The sequence below is a fragment of the Canis aureus genome, chromosome 4 (assembly GCF_053574225.1).
Source record: "Canis aureus isolate CA01 chromosome 4, VMU_Caureus_v.1.0, whole genome shotgun sequence".
Lineage (NCBI taxonomy): Eukaryota > Metazoa > Chordata > Mammalia > Carnivora > Canidae > Canis > Canis aureus.
Genome location: NC_135614.1, coordinates 60,148,947 through 60,162,811, shown reverse-complemented (window position 1 = coordinate 60,162,811; position 13,865 = coordinate 60,148,947). Strand labels below are relative to the sequence as shown.

The following is a 13,865-nucleotide window of genomic DNA, read 5'->3' as shown; positions in this document are numbered from 1 at the left end:
ATGTATTACAGGGATTATAATCTTAAATTGCAACTTTGTGAATTTTACAACTTGTATAATTAAGATTATAATCTTAAAATCAACTCATCCTGGCGATTTACCTTAGGTCACTCCACTAAGAGGTGCCAGAGTTGGATTCAGATTCCACCAGAGTGGCCCCAGAGCTGGAGTTTCTTACACTACATTACACTACCCCTTCTGTCTCCATCCTCTTGAAAGCTGGAACAACAGGAAGAACATCCCTTCAGTTCAACCTCACATGGAGATGTGTGCATAACTCAAATTTTTCACTATTCTGTGCATGTCTGCTAATGACTACAAAAGCACCACAGATGTGGAATCTGTGAATAATGAAGATCAATTGTATATAATTTGCCTAAAAATAAAAAGTAAATAATGGAAGAATAAATCATCAAAATATGATCTATAAAGAGTGCTGTTAGCTACCCACTGAAATGTAGCAACTTAACCCAAAACTTAGTGGCTTAAAACAACACACTTTACTGTCTCTGTGTGTCAGGAATCTGGACATGGATTATCTGGGTCCTCTGCTTCAGGGTCTCCCACAAACCTATAATCAAGGTATTGGCCTAGACTGGGGTCTTATCTGAAGGTTCAAATGAAAAAAGATCTACGTCCAAGCTCAATTACACGATTATTGGCAGAATTCACTGTTGGAAGGATTGTTGAATGAAGGGCATTCACATCCTTGCTGGTTGTTGGATGGGAGCTACCTTGCCATGCAGGACTCTCCAGCTTGTGAATTCTATATATTTAATGAGGCAAGAGAAAGTATGAGCAAGATGAAGTCACAGTTTTTATAACCTAATCACAGAAGTAATACTCAATGTTGCCATATTCCATTGGTTCAAAGCTATTTACTTATACTGAGGGTATTTGTACAAAGACCATGATACCAGGAGGTGGGAATCACTGCCCATTATAGACACTTCCTACCACAGGGAAGAAGGAAATAAGAGGAGACAGAGGTGGTACCTAATTTTCTTTAAATGCACGTGTTCCATTGCTTTGACTGTAGAACCTCAAAAAAATTACATTATGAAACAAAATTCAATTTTATAAAACAATCCCAAATGTATACTTCTGATCAAAATGAAGTTACAAGGATTGGATTACACGTTCACCTGAAATAATGGGAAAAAACAGAGAAATGTATGAAACAGTAGTTTTCAAGACATTGGACATCAGGCATTTAAGGACAGTGATCCTTAAAGATGGGAAACAAATGAGGTAACTCCTTTGATTGCTCAGCTTACTGCCTTGAGAAAATTTCCAGGACACAACACAGGGAAGGGAAGCACAGGCAAAGTCCAACAGACACCCAGAGTTGAGGAGACAGAACCGAGAGTACAGGCAGACCAAGGAAGCTAGAATCACAGAGAAGAGGACTAAAGAGGAGAAAGCTGCACCAAAAAGAGAACTCCAGAGATTCCAGAAGTTTCATACTGGAAATGAGATAGCAATGAAAATGAACAAAAGCAACAATCATAGAAAAGAGGGATCCAATAAGAAAAAAAACAAGATTCCATTGCTAGATAAGAAACCCATCCTTCATCAGCTAGGTGATCAGTATGATGCCTTACTAGGGTGCTTTGGATCATACAGTTTCTTAAAAGAAAGAAAACCTTAGAGTAGCAGGCTAAAAAAGGATGATTTCAAACTTTAAGAACCCTTATAATAAAATTCTAGCTGAAAATAAAAAGCTTAAAACATAGCTACATGAAACAAATATGGAACTGACAGATCTTAAATTGTAGGGGGAAAAGGCCACCCAGAGACAAAAAGGTTTGCTGTGAGGTCACTATTGGAAATAGAAAAAAAGAAAAGAAAAGAAAAGAAAAGAAAAGAAAAGAAAAGAAAAGAAAAGAAAAGAAAAGAAAAGAAAAGAAAAGAAAAGAAAAGAAAAGAAAAGAAAAGAAAAGAAAAGAAAAGAAAAAGAAAAGAAAAGAAAAGAAAAGAAAAGAAAAGAAAAGAAAAGGAAAGGAAAGGGGGAAGGAAGGAAGGAAGGAAAGAAAAGAAAGAAAGAAAGAAAGAAAGAAAGAAAGAAAGAAAGAAAGAAAGAAAGAAAGAGAGAAAGAAAGGCAAGCTTTAGAAAGAATGAATACCTGAAGTAGAAGTAGAGCTCAAATGCTACCAGTACTAAAAGAAGACAAATAAAAGCTAAAGGATGAAAATAGGGCACTGGTCAGTGATAAGCAAACTTTCCAAATTAAAAAGAGAAGCAGCAAGTAATGGAATTGCACATATTAGCAACCCAGTGGCTCATAATCAACAGTTACTTGAAACCTGGGAACAGTCTTTGGAGACTATAATTTTCAGGTATCCTGCCAAATGCCCACTTATCTAGGTTTTCAGTTTCATTTTTTCTTTTCTTATATTGAGACCATTGTTTCATATTAATTTAGCTGCTGAGAAGTTTGCTTTAAACAAGTTTTCTCAGTGATTAAAGCAAACTTCGTTACAAGTCTAGGATATAAAGAAAGTGCTCAAAAAAAAAAAAAAAGAAAGTGCTCAAGGACAGATATTCCTCAAATATTTAACCAGAAGCCTTAATTGTAAACATTTTCATGTCAATAAAAACTTTGAGGGCAGCCCAGGTGGCTCAGCGGTTTAACGCCGTCTTCAGCCTGAGGCGTGATCCTGGAGACCAAGAATTGAGTCCCATGTCAGGCTCCATGCATGGACCCTGCTTCTCCCTCTGCCTGTGTCTCTGCCTCTCTCTGTGTGTCTCTCATGAATAAATAAATAAATAAATAAATAATAAATAAATAAATAAATAAATAAATAAATAAAAATTTAAAACAAAACTTTGAGCTCTCGCAGAAGACAAATATTCAACATTTTTGATGAGCCAGTTTTGGGTTGTTCAATATTTACTTTTTTTTTTTTTTGCTTTATATCTATATGTCTGTTTTTCCTTTCTAACTCTCCATTTGCCAGACTCTTCCATGTTTTCACAGATTTTTCAATTATAGAAACACTTGTACTTCTGAGATCATTGTTATGTATTAGACTAATGCTGTGTTGTCTCTCACTTAAATTTCTTTAAAAAAAAAATATTCATGAGAGACACACAGAGAGGCAGAGACATAAGCAGAGGGAGAAGCAGGCTCTCTGCAAGGAGCCTGATGTGGGACTCAATCCCAAGACTCCGGGATCATGACCTTAGCCAAAGGCAGGTGCTCAACCACTGAGCCACCTGGGTGCCCCTCTCACCAAATTTCTTGGTGGAATATTTGCTTTCACTGTTTGTGCAATATGTGTTTATTTCTTGTGCAAATGTTTTTTTTTTAAAGATTTTATTTATTTATTCATGAGAGACACAGAGAGAGAGAGAGGCAGAGACCCACACAGAGAAAGAGGCAGAGACACAGGCAGAGGGAGAAGCAGGCTCCATGCAGGGAGCCTGATGTGGGACTTGATCCCAGGACTCCAGGACTACGCCCTGGGCCGAAGGCAGGCACTAAAACGCTGAGCCATCCAGGGATCCCCTCTTGTGCAAATGTTTTAAAGTCTACTGAGATTAGACTGTTTCAACCCCTATTTTTTCCTTCATTGGTCAGTTTGTTTTTATTATTGTACTATAAGATGTTGGATGCTGTAATCTTCACATTTTAGTAGATCCTGAATGATGCTATGTATGTATATATAGCATATATGCATATATATACATATATATATACACATATATATATATATAAAACCAAGTGTGTTTTGACTTTAAGACCACCAAATGTCATGCTTGACTATTTTCTTATTTCACATATCTGTTAATGCAAAGTAGGCTATTCCATAATTGTGTTAAAAACAAAATTTGCTAACAATGTGAATAAAGGCTTTAAAAGACCTATAAGTGGAGCTCTGTCTCTACATTTTTCTACTTTAAAGTGCGTTTACTTTTATTTTCAGTTTTCACTTCATAGTGTTCAACCTCAGTTAAAGTCACATAAGGTAACTCTTCACACTTCACTTACCTAAATCTGACTACTGTCTAAAATCCTGTGTGTAGCCAGGATTTTACACAGCCAAAGTAATGCTATGACATCATTTGCAGACTTAACCTGTGACTTAATGCCATGTAAAGGGACATTAATTTTGATATTGCCATCATGTTTGAACTACTTTATACATTTTAGTGGCATTTTCTTTAAAAAAAAAAGAGCAAAACTAGGGGTGCCTGCAATGTTCATTTGGTTAAGTGTCCAACTCTTGATTTTGGCTCAGGTCATGATCTCAGCATTGTGGGATGGAGCTCTGCATTGTGCTCCACACTCAGTGTGAGGATTCTGCTTGATATTCTGTCTCTCCCTCTGCCCCTCCCTCATAAATAATTTTTTAAAATCATTTTTTTAAAAAGAGGAAAACCAAGTATATAATGGAGATAGCTTTTATTTGGACAAGCAGCTTTTCTATTTCCATTAAACCATGGAAAAAATATACCTTTCAAACAAATAACTGTCTCCTTACCCACTAAACAGTTTAGCCATTTGAATAAACTATATATATATAGTTTATATAAAGCTTATAGCATCTACTTGTATTACTGATTTACATATTAAATGTGAGTATGCTCCTTCATTTTATTTTAAGGATTTTATTTATTCATTTAGAGAGATAGTATGTGTGTGTGTGGTGGGTGGTGAGAGGGAGAAAGAGAATCCCAAGCAGACTATATGCTGAGCATGAAGCTCAATGCAGGGCTTGATCCCACAACCCTGAGATCACAACCTAAGCCAAAATCAAGTTGGATGCTTAATTGATTGAGCCACCCAGGTAACCCCATTTTATTTTTTAAATAATTTTTTGGTTGAAATACAGTAGACATACAATGTTATATTAGTATCAGTTATACAACGTAGTGATTTGACAGTTCTACATATTACACTGTGCTCACCACAATAAGTGTAGTTACCATATCTCACTATGTTATTATATTATTGACTATATTCCTTATGCTGTACTTTTCATCCCTGTGACTAACTTTATAACTGGAAGTTTGTATCTCTTAATCTTCATCTATTTCACCCATCCTTCCAACCCACTCATATCTGGCAACCACCAGTTTGTTCTATTTATGATTCTGCTTCTATTTTGTCTATTCTGTCTTTTAGATTCCACATATAGGTAAAACCATATGGTATTTGTCTTTCTCTGACTTATTTCATTTAGCATAATATCCTCTAGGTCCATCCATACTGTCACAAATGGCAAGACCTCATTTTTTATGGTGGAATAATATTCCATTCCATATATGTAATATCTTTATCCATTTGCTTATCAATAGATCTTTCCATATCTTATTATAAATAATGCTGCAATAGAGATAAGGTGTATATATATTTTCTTAATTAGTGCTTCTGTTTTTGAGTAAATACCCAGTAACAGAATTACTAGACCACATGGTGTTGCTAATTTTATGAGGAACCTCCATACTGTTTTCCACAGTGGTTGAACCAGTTTACAATCCCACCAATAGTGCATGAGGCTTCCTTTTTCTCAACATCCTCACCATTGCTTGTGATTTTGTCTTTTTTTTTTTTTTTTTGTCTTTAACACTACCCATTCTGTCTGGTGTGAGGTGATCCCTCATTGTAGTTTTGATTTGCATTTTCCTCAAGATTAGTGATGGTGAACATCTTTCCATGTGTCTGTTGGCCATCTGGATGTCTTCTTTGGAAAAATGTCTATTCAAGTCCTCTTCCCATTTTAATCAGATTATGTTGTTATTATTTTTGGTGTTAAGTTGTGGAAATTCTTTATATGTTTTGGATAGTAACCCTTCTAGATATATTGTTTGAAATGTCTTCTATTCAGCGTGTTTCCTTTTTGCTTTGCTGATGGTTTCCTTTCCTGTGCAAATGCTTATTCTGCTATAGTCCTAACAGTTTATTTTTGTTTGTTTCCCTTGCCTGAGAATATATCTAGGAAAATACTGCTGAGGCTGATGATTAACAGACTATTGCCTATGTTTTCTTTTAGAAGTTATATGGCTTCAGATCTCATACTTAAGTCTTTAGTTCACTTAGAGTGTATTTCTGTGTATAGTTTAAGAGAGGGGTCCTGTTTCATTCTTCTACATGTTGCTGCCTAGGTTTCCCAAAACCATTCATAGAAGACTTTTCCCCCATTGTATATTCTTGACTCCTTTGTCAAATGTTAACTAACCACATAAGCCTGATTCGTTTCTGTGTGCCCCTTTATTTTAACAGGTCATTGTGTTCTACTGCCCATTTTATTTTTTAGTTTTCTATTAAATTTTATTTGGTAACACTTACCAGGAATTCTACCCTCATAACTGATCTCAATGTGCACAATGCAGGGCTGGTAACAGCAGATCTCTGGAATGCATTTATCTTGCATAACTATAATTTCATGCTCCTTGGAAGCTCCCCAAGTCCCCCTCCGCCAGCCCTATTCCACTTTGTAGTGGGTTTGCCTTTTCTAGATGCCTCATATAAGTGGGACCATGCAGCAATTTGTCCTTCTGTGACTGGCTTATTTCTCTACATGACGTCCCCCAAGTTCATTTGCACCATTTACCTACTGCAGAATCCCCTTCTCTGCTGCCCATTTTTTATTACTTTGAAACTGGGAATGTTACAGTCAGCAATTTAAGCCCTTCTTTCTCAACTGGCTTTAACATGACATAGAGTATTCTATTAAACCAGCTCAAAGTCTTGATTTTAGAAGATACAAAGATAGTTGTGGGAACTTTACTTTTTATTAAACTATATAAATAGTGCATCTAAATATAGAGAATTTCCAGGATCTTATGTGGATATAAAATATACAGATATTTTAATAATTTAAGTGACTGAACAACAGGCATGCTAAGAATTATATTTGTAATATTTGGATGCCCTGTGGTGAATAATTAAATACATGTTTCTAATAACTTACCATTTTTTAATTTAAACTATGTATTCTTTGTATACCTAAAACTGAATAGCTACAGTGCTATATTGATTTTACTGGTAGTACAGAGCTGTTTCTGCATGAAAATAATTGAAATAACTGAAAAAAACTATTTTAGAATAAGATGTATTTTAACACATATTAAAACTAAACAAATAAAATAAAACTAAAACAAATAAAATAACTTCTGACAAATAAAAGTCCAGGATCTGGTGGCTTCACTGATGAATTCTATCAAACATTTAAAGAAAAATAAATGCCATTTTCCAGAAAGTCTTCTAAAAAACTGAAGAGAAAGATACACTTCCAAACAAATTTTTGGAGCATTATGCTGTTACCAAAGCCAGACTAAGATACCACAAAGAAAAAACTACAGACCAACATCCCTGAGAAGTATGAATGTAAAATTTTTCAATAAAATAGTAGCAAACAGAAGTCAACACATATTAAAAGGATTTTTCACCACAAACAAGTGGAATTTATTTCTGGAATGCAAGAATTGTTCAACATATGAAAATCAATGTAATATGCCATATTAACAGAATGAATGAAAAAAACCACATGATCATCTCAACTGGTTCAGGAAAAGCACTTGACAAAATTCATCACACTTCAAAGAGTACAAATCGAAAGAAAATAAGGGCAATATGTAAAAAGCCCACAGTCAACATCATAGTCAATAGTAAAATTATGAAACTTTCTCTCTAAAATCAGAAAGACAAAAATACCTGTTTTTGCCACTTATATTCAATATAGCATTGAAAGTCATAGCCAAAGCTATTAGACAAGAAAAAGATACAAAAGTTATCTAAAATAAAAAAAGGAGAAAAATTATCTCTGTTCTCAGATGACATGATATATGCAGAAACTCTAAAGATTTCACAAAACAACAGATCTGATAAATGAATTCAGTAAAGTTGCAGGATACAAAATCAACACACTAAAATCTGCTGCATTCCGGTACACTAACATGGAAGAATCCAGTAATTAAATTATTAATTCTAATTAAAATAGCATCAAAAAATAAAATACACAGGAATAAACTTAACCAGGGAGACAAGACTTATACACTGAAAATTACAAACATGCCTGAAAGAAATAAAACACACAAATGTAAACAAACTGCATAATCATGGATTGGAAAACAGTATTTTTAAGATGTAAATATCACCCAATATGATCTACAGACACAAAATTTTTATCAAAATCCCAATGACAATTTTTTTTTGAGAAATAGAAAAATCCATCCTAAAATTCTTATGTAATCTCAAGGGACACTGAATAATCAAAACAATCTTGAAAAAAACAATGTTGAAACCCTGATTTCAAACTTACTACCAAGGTATTGTAGTCAAAATAGTGGGATCAGGTGTAAGAATAGAAATATAAACCAATGAAATAGAATAGACAGCACAGAAATAAACCCTTGCAAATAATTTGAACAATGATGCCAACACTATTCAGTGGAGAAAGGACAGTCTTTTCAACAAATTGTACTGGAAAAACTGTTTATATCTACGTGCAAAAAAATGAATCTAGATCCTTATCTAACACATAAGGAAAACTAGCTCAAAATGGATAAGGTACTAAACCAAAGAGCCATTGGGGAAAGCTGTCCTTCAGAAATGGGAAGATAAAGATTTTCCCAAACAAACAAAAAAAGAGGGAGTACATTGCCACAGTATTAACCTTATGAGAACTATGGAATGGAGTTCTTCAAGCTGAAATGAAAGGATACTTATAACATGAAAACACATGAAAATATGCAACACCCTGGTAAAGGTAAAAATATAGTCAAATTCAGAATACTCTAATACTGTGATATACAGCTGTATTAACCACTAAACTCCAGTAAAAAAAAATTAAAGATGAAAATATTAAAAATAACTATAGCCAAAATAATTTGTTAATGGATACACAATATAAAACACATAAACTGACATTAAAAATACAAAATGCGGTGAGGGAGTAAAAGGATAAAGTTTTTGTATGCAATCAGGGTTAAGTTATTGTCAGCTTAAAATAGAATGTTATAACAAAAAAAAAAAAAAAGATTTATTTAGGGACGCCTGGCTGGCTCAGTGGTTGAGCATCTGCCTTTGGCTCAGGGTGTGATCCCAGGTCTGGAGATTGAGTCCCATGTCGGGCTCCCTGTTAGGAGCCTGTTTCTCCCTCTGCCTATGTCTTTGCCTCTCTTTGTGTCTCTCACAAATTTTTAAAAAATATTTATTTATTTATTTATTTATTTATTTATTTATTTATTTATTATTTATTTAGAGTGCCTGTACAAGTGGGGGGAGGGGCAGAGGGGAAGGAGAGAGAGAGAATCCCAAGCGGACTACATACCAAGTGCCAAGACTGATGGGAGGCTTGATCTCATGACCCCAGGATCATGACCTGAGTCAAAATCAAGAGTCAGATGCTTAACTGGGGTGCCTGTGTGGCTCAGTAGGTTGAGTGTCTGACTCTTGGTTTTGGCTCTGGTTCTTGTGGTTGGAGGATCAAGCACTCAGTGCACAGTCTGTTTCAGATTCTCTCTCTCTCCCCCCCTACCCCACCAGCTCTCACTCTAATAAAATATATTTTTTTAAAAGTCAGATGCTTAACCAACTGAGCCACCCAGATGCCCCTATAACTATGTTTTATGTAAGCCTCATGATAAGCAGAGCAAAAACCTACAGTAGGTACACAAAAGATAAAGAAGAGAATAAAAAAGATACCATTATGAAAAAATAACTGACAAAGGAAGACAGCAAAAGAAAAAAAAAACACAAGAAATACAAAATAGCCAAAAAAAACCCAATTAATGATATCAGTAATTCTGTACCTATTCCATTAAATGTAAATATATTAAATTATCAAATCAAAAGGCATACAGAGGCTGAATAGATTTTTTTTTTTTGAAGACCCAATTATATGCTGCCTAGAAGAGACTCACTTCAGCTTTAGGAACATGGATAGGATCAAAGAGACATGATGAAAAAAGATATTCCAAGCAGATGGAAACCAAAAGTGATCAAAGGTAGCTTTACTTGTATCAGACGAAATACAGTTTTAAGTTAAAAACTATAACAGAAACAAAAAAGATCATTATGTATTGATAATGGGGTTAAGTCTTAAAGAGAATATAACAATTATAAATATTTATACACCTAACACCAGAGCACTTAAATATATTATGCAAATACTAACAAGTCCGAAGTATAATCATAACAGAAGACTTTGGTTTTCTGACCCCATTTTCAACAATGGATTGATAAAGCAAACAGAAAATCAATAAGGAAACATTAAACTATACTTTAGATCCACTGAATTTAGCAAATATATACAAAACATTGCATCCAACACCAGCAAAATACACACTCGGCTTACAGGCACACAGAACATTCTCCAGAATAGATCATATGACACAAACAAGTCTTAACAAATTTAAGAAGACTGAAATCGTACCAAGTATGTTTTCTGACCACAATAGTATGAAACTAGAAAATAATTAAGAAAACTGGAAACTCACAAATATGTGGAAATTAAATAACATACCTGAACAACCAATATATTTAAAAAGTATCTTGAAACAAATGAAAATAGAAACACAACTTACCAAAACCTATTGGATGTAGCAAAAGCAGTTCTAAGCAGGTAGTTTATAGCGATAAATGCTTACATTAAGAAATGATATCAAATAAACAACCAACTTTACACCTCAGAGATAGAAAAAGAAGAAAAAATTAAGCCAAAAGTTAGCAGAAGGAAGGAATAATGAAGATCAGAGCAGAAAGAAATGAAATAGAGACCACAGATACAACAGAAAAGATGAATGAAACTAAAAGCTGTTTTTTTTTTTTTAAAGATAAGCAAAATTAACACACCATCATTCAGACTAAAAAAGGAGAGAAGACTCAAGTAAAATTAGAAACAAAATAGGTGTGCAGCCTGGGTGGCTCAGCACTGCCTTCAGCCCAGGGCAAGATCCTGGAGACCCAGGATCGAGTCCCACGTTGGGCTCCCTGCATGGAGCCTGCTTCTCCCTCTGCCTGTGTCTATGCCTCTCTTTCTCTCTCTCTCTCTCTGTGTGTCCCATCAATAAAATCTTAAAAAAAAACCAAAATAGGAGACATTAAAATTGATACCACAGAAATACAACAGATCATAATATCACTTAGAACAATTATGCCAACAAACTGAATAACTGAGAAATAAATTCCTAGAAACATACAACATGAGACTGAATCATTCATAAAAAATCTTAACAGACCAATAACAAGAGACTGAATCAGTAATCAAAAACATCTCAAGAAAAGCTCAGGACCAGACAGTTTAACTGGTGAATTCTACCAAATATTTAAGGAATTAACAATAATCTTACTTAAACTCTTCCAAAAAAAAAAAAAAAAAAAAAAAAAAAAAAGGGAAGAAGGCAACACTCCCAAATTCTTTTTACAAGGCCAGCATTACTTTTTTTTTTTTTTTTTAAGATTTTCTTTATTTGAGAGAGAGCATAAGGGAGATCACAAGCAAGGGCAAGGGATAGAGGGAGAAGCAGGGATCCCTGCTGAGCAGGGAGCTCAATGCAGGACTTGATCCCAGGCCCCTGGGATCATGAACTGACCCAAAGGCAGACACTTAACTGAGCCACATAGGTGCCCCAAGGCAAGCATTATTTTGACACCAAAGCCAGATAAGGGCACTACAAAAAAAGAAAGTCCAATATTTCTGATGAATATATATGCAAAATTCTCAACAAAATATGGGCACACAGAATTCAACAGTACATTTACAGGGTTATACACCATGATCAACTGGGATTTATACCTGGGATGCAAAGATGTTACAACATATGCAAATTAATAGAAGTGATTCACCACATTAACAGAATAAAGGATAAAAAATCATCTCAACATATGCAGAAAAATTATTTGACAAAAATTCAACATCTTTTCATGATAAAAACTCAAGAAATTAGTCACAGAAAGAACATACCTCCACATAATGAAGGCAAGATATGACATGCTCACAGCTAATGTCATAATCAGTGATGAAGAGTTTACTCTAAGATCAGGAACAATACAAGGATGCCCATTCTTGCCACTTCTATTCAACATAGTACTGGAAATACGAGACGTGTATTTCTAGACATGATGTATTTTTCATGCCATTGTAACTGATATCTTTACATTTTCACTTTACATCCATTGCATAAACTTTATTTTTAAAAATGTTATGTACAGAAACATTGCTATTTATTTCTAATAATTAACCTATACATTTTCATCTTCTATGCATATCATTTGATCAACAAATAATGTTTTATTGCTTTCCAATCATACTAATTTTTTTCTTACCTGATTTCTCTGACTAGATCTTTCAATCCAATGTTGAATAAAACCGGTGAGAATGGACATTGTCTTTTTTTCTAGATTTTAGGTGGAAATTTTTCTATACACCAGTATTAAATTTTGCTATATTATATAGTACATATTATGTCATGATCAGAAGGGGAAAATGCAAAATGGGAGGCCCATAAGAATATAAGAACTCTCAAGTCTTTATTTTCTTTACATAATTTCCTGTTAGTATATTATCATTTACTTTTCACAACATTTCTGTATGTTCCTGAGACCCTGATTTTCCTATGCTTCCATAAGGGTCAGGTGGAGCCAACTTTCATCAAGACCTCTCAAAGCAGATCACTCAATGGTACATGCCTGAAGGTTTTATTTCCCAGGTCCAAATGGCCAATTATATCCAGTATCAATCACTGTTCACAACGACACAAAGAATTTTCTCATACACATTTGCACATCTTTTTGAGGTATGCCATGTCCTCTCCAGAGATTACCACACAGAGTCTTATTTCTCAGAGTAAACAAGGCCCTGCAGAGGAAGGGTCAGCTAACCAAGACATAAAAAGGATTCAAGCAGGAACTTTACTACAGAAATCATATTTAGCCACACAGGTCACTACATCCCTCCTACATATGATTTTTCCCCATTGAGATGTTTTCCTAAAGATTCTTATGGGAGAAGAGCTGGGCCCACAATGAAGAATACAGAAACATTTTAGAGACAGCAGGTAGGACTTTTATGTCCTGATTCATACCTGTCTGTGTAAGTTATCCCAGTCACGTCTTTGGCACCCCTATGGGTTATTCTCTGAGGGCTACTCAATTATAATAACTGGTGCTTTTGGGAAACGGTAACACACGATATGTGGTGGTATCACACAGGGTCTTTAGGTGTATAAATCATAACTTGTGTTTTCAAAATGTAATAAAAATTGAGGTCTCCATAACAGTATGAGTTAGGCCACCAGAAACAAGGGCAGTGTAATTGACAAGAAAAGACAGGAAAGGAAACTGGGAATCAGAAACACAGCGTCTGGAATGCAAATCAAGCTTAAAGGAATACAATTGGGTATTAGCAACCTCCTGCAAAAGAACAGGGAGGGAAAAAAGGGGATAAATATGAGCTAAATACATATTTTCTGCCAGAATTTTATATACAGATGAGGGAACAGATACTGTGGATGGAAAAGGGTTTCCCTGAAGTCACACAACCTGTGAGTAATGGAATAAGCATTAAAATCCTTGACCAGGGATCCCTGGGTGGCGCAGTGGTTTAGTGCCTGCCTTTGGCCCAGGGCGCGATCCTGGAACCCGGGATCGAATCCCACGTCAGGCTCCCGGTGTATGGAGCCTGCTTCTCCCTCTGCCTATGTCCCTGCCTCTCTCTCTCTCTCTCTCTCTCTCTCTGTGACTATCATAAATAAATAAAAATTAAAAAAAAAAATCCCTGACCAGCTATGTCCTTCCATCATACCAAGCTCCTAGAGGGGAACAGTAAAAGAGAGAAAAAGCAAGAAGTGTCAATTCCAAGATCCTGGGTCCATCCACTGACACAGACCAACTTACACTCTTGAAATGAAACAC

At 35.0% G+C, this 13,865-nt stretch overlaps 2 protein-coding genes across 15 annotated transcripts in view; one reads left to right on the top strand and one right to left on the bottom strand.

Annotated features, from left to right (window-relative positions):
* Positions 1 to 13,865, top strand: part of LOC144312796 (zinc finger protein 12-like) — a 163,765-nt gene that overhangs the window by 47,170 nt on the left and 102,730 nt on the right. The gene's annotated exons all lie outside the window — the stretch shown is intronic.
* The window catches only part of ZNF300 (zinc finger protein 300), a 46,574-nt gene that overhangs the window by 14,474 nt on the left and 18,235 nt on the right, over positions 1 to 13,865 (bottom strand). The gene's annotated exons all lie outside the window — the stretch shown is intronic.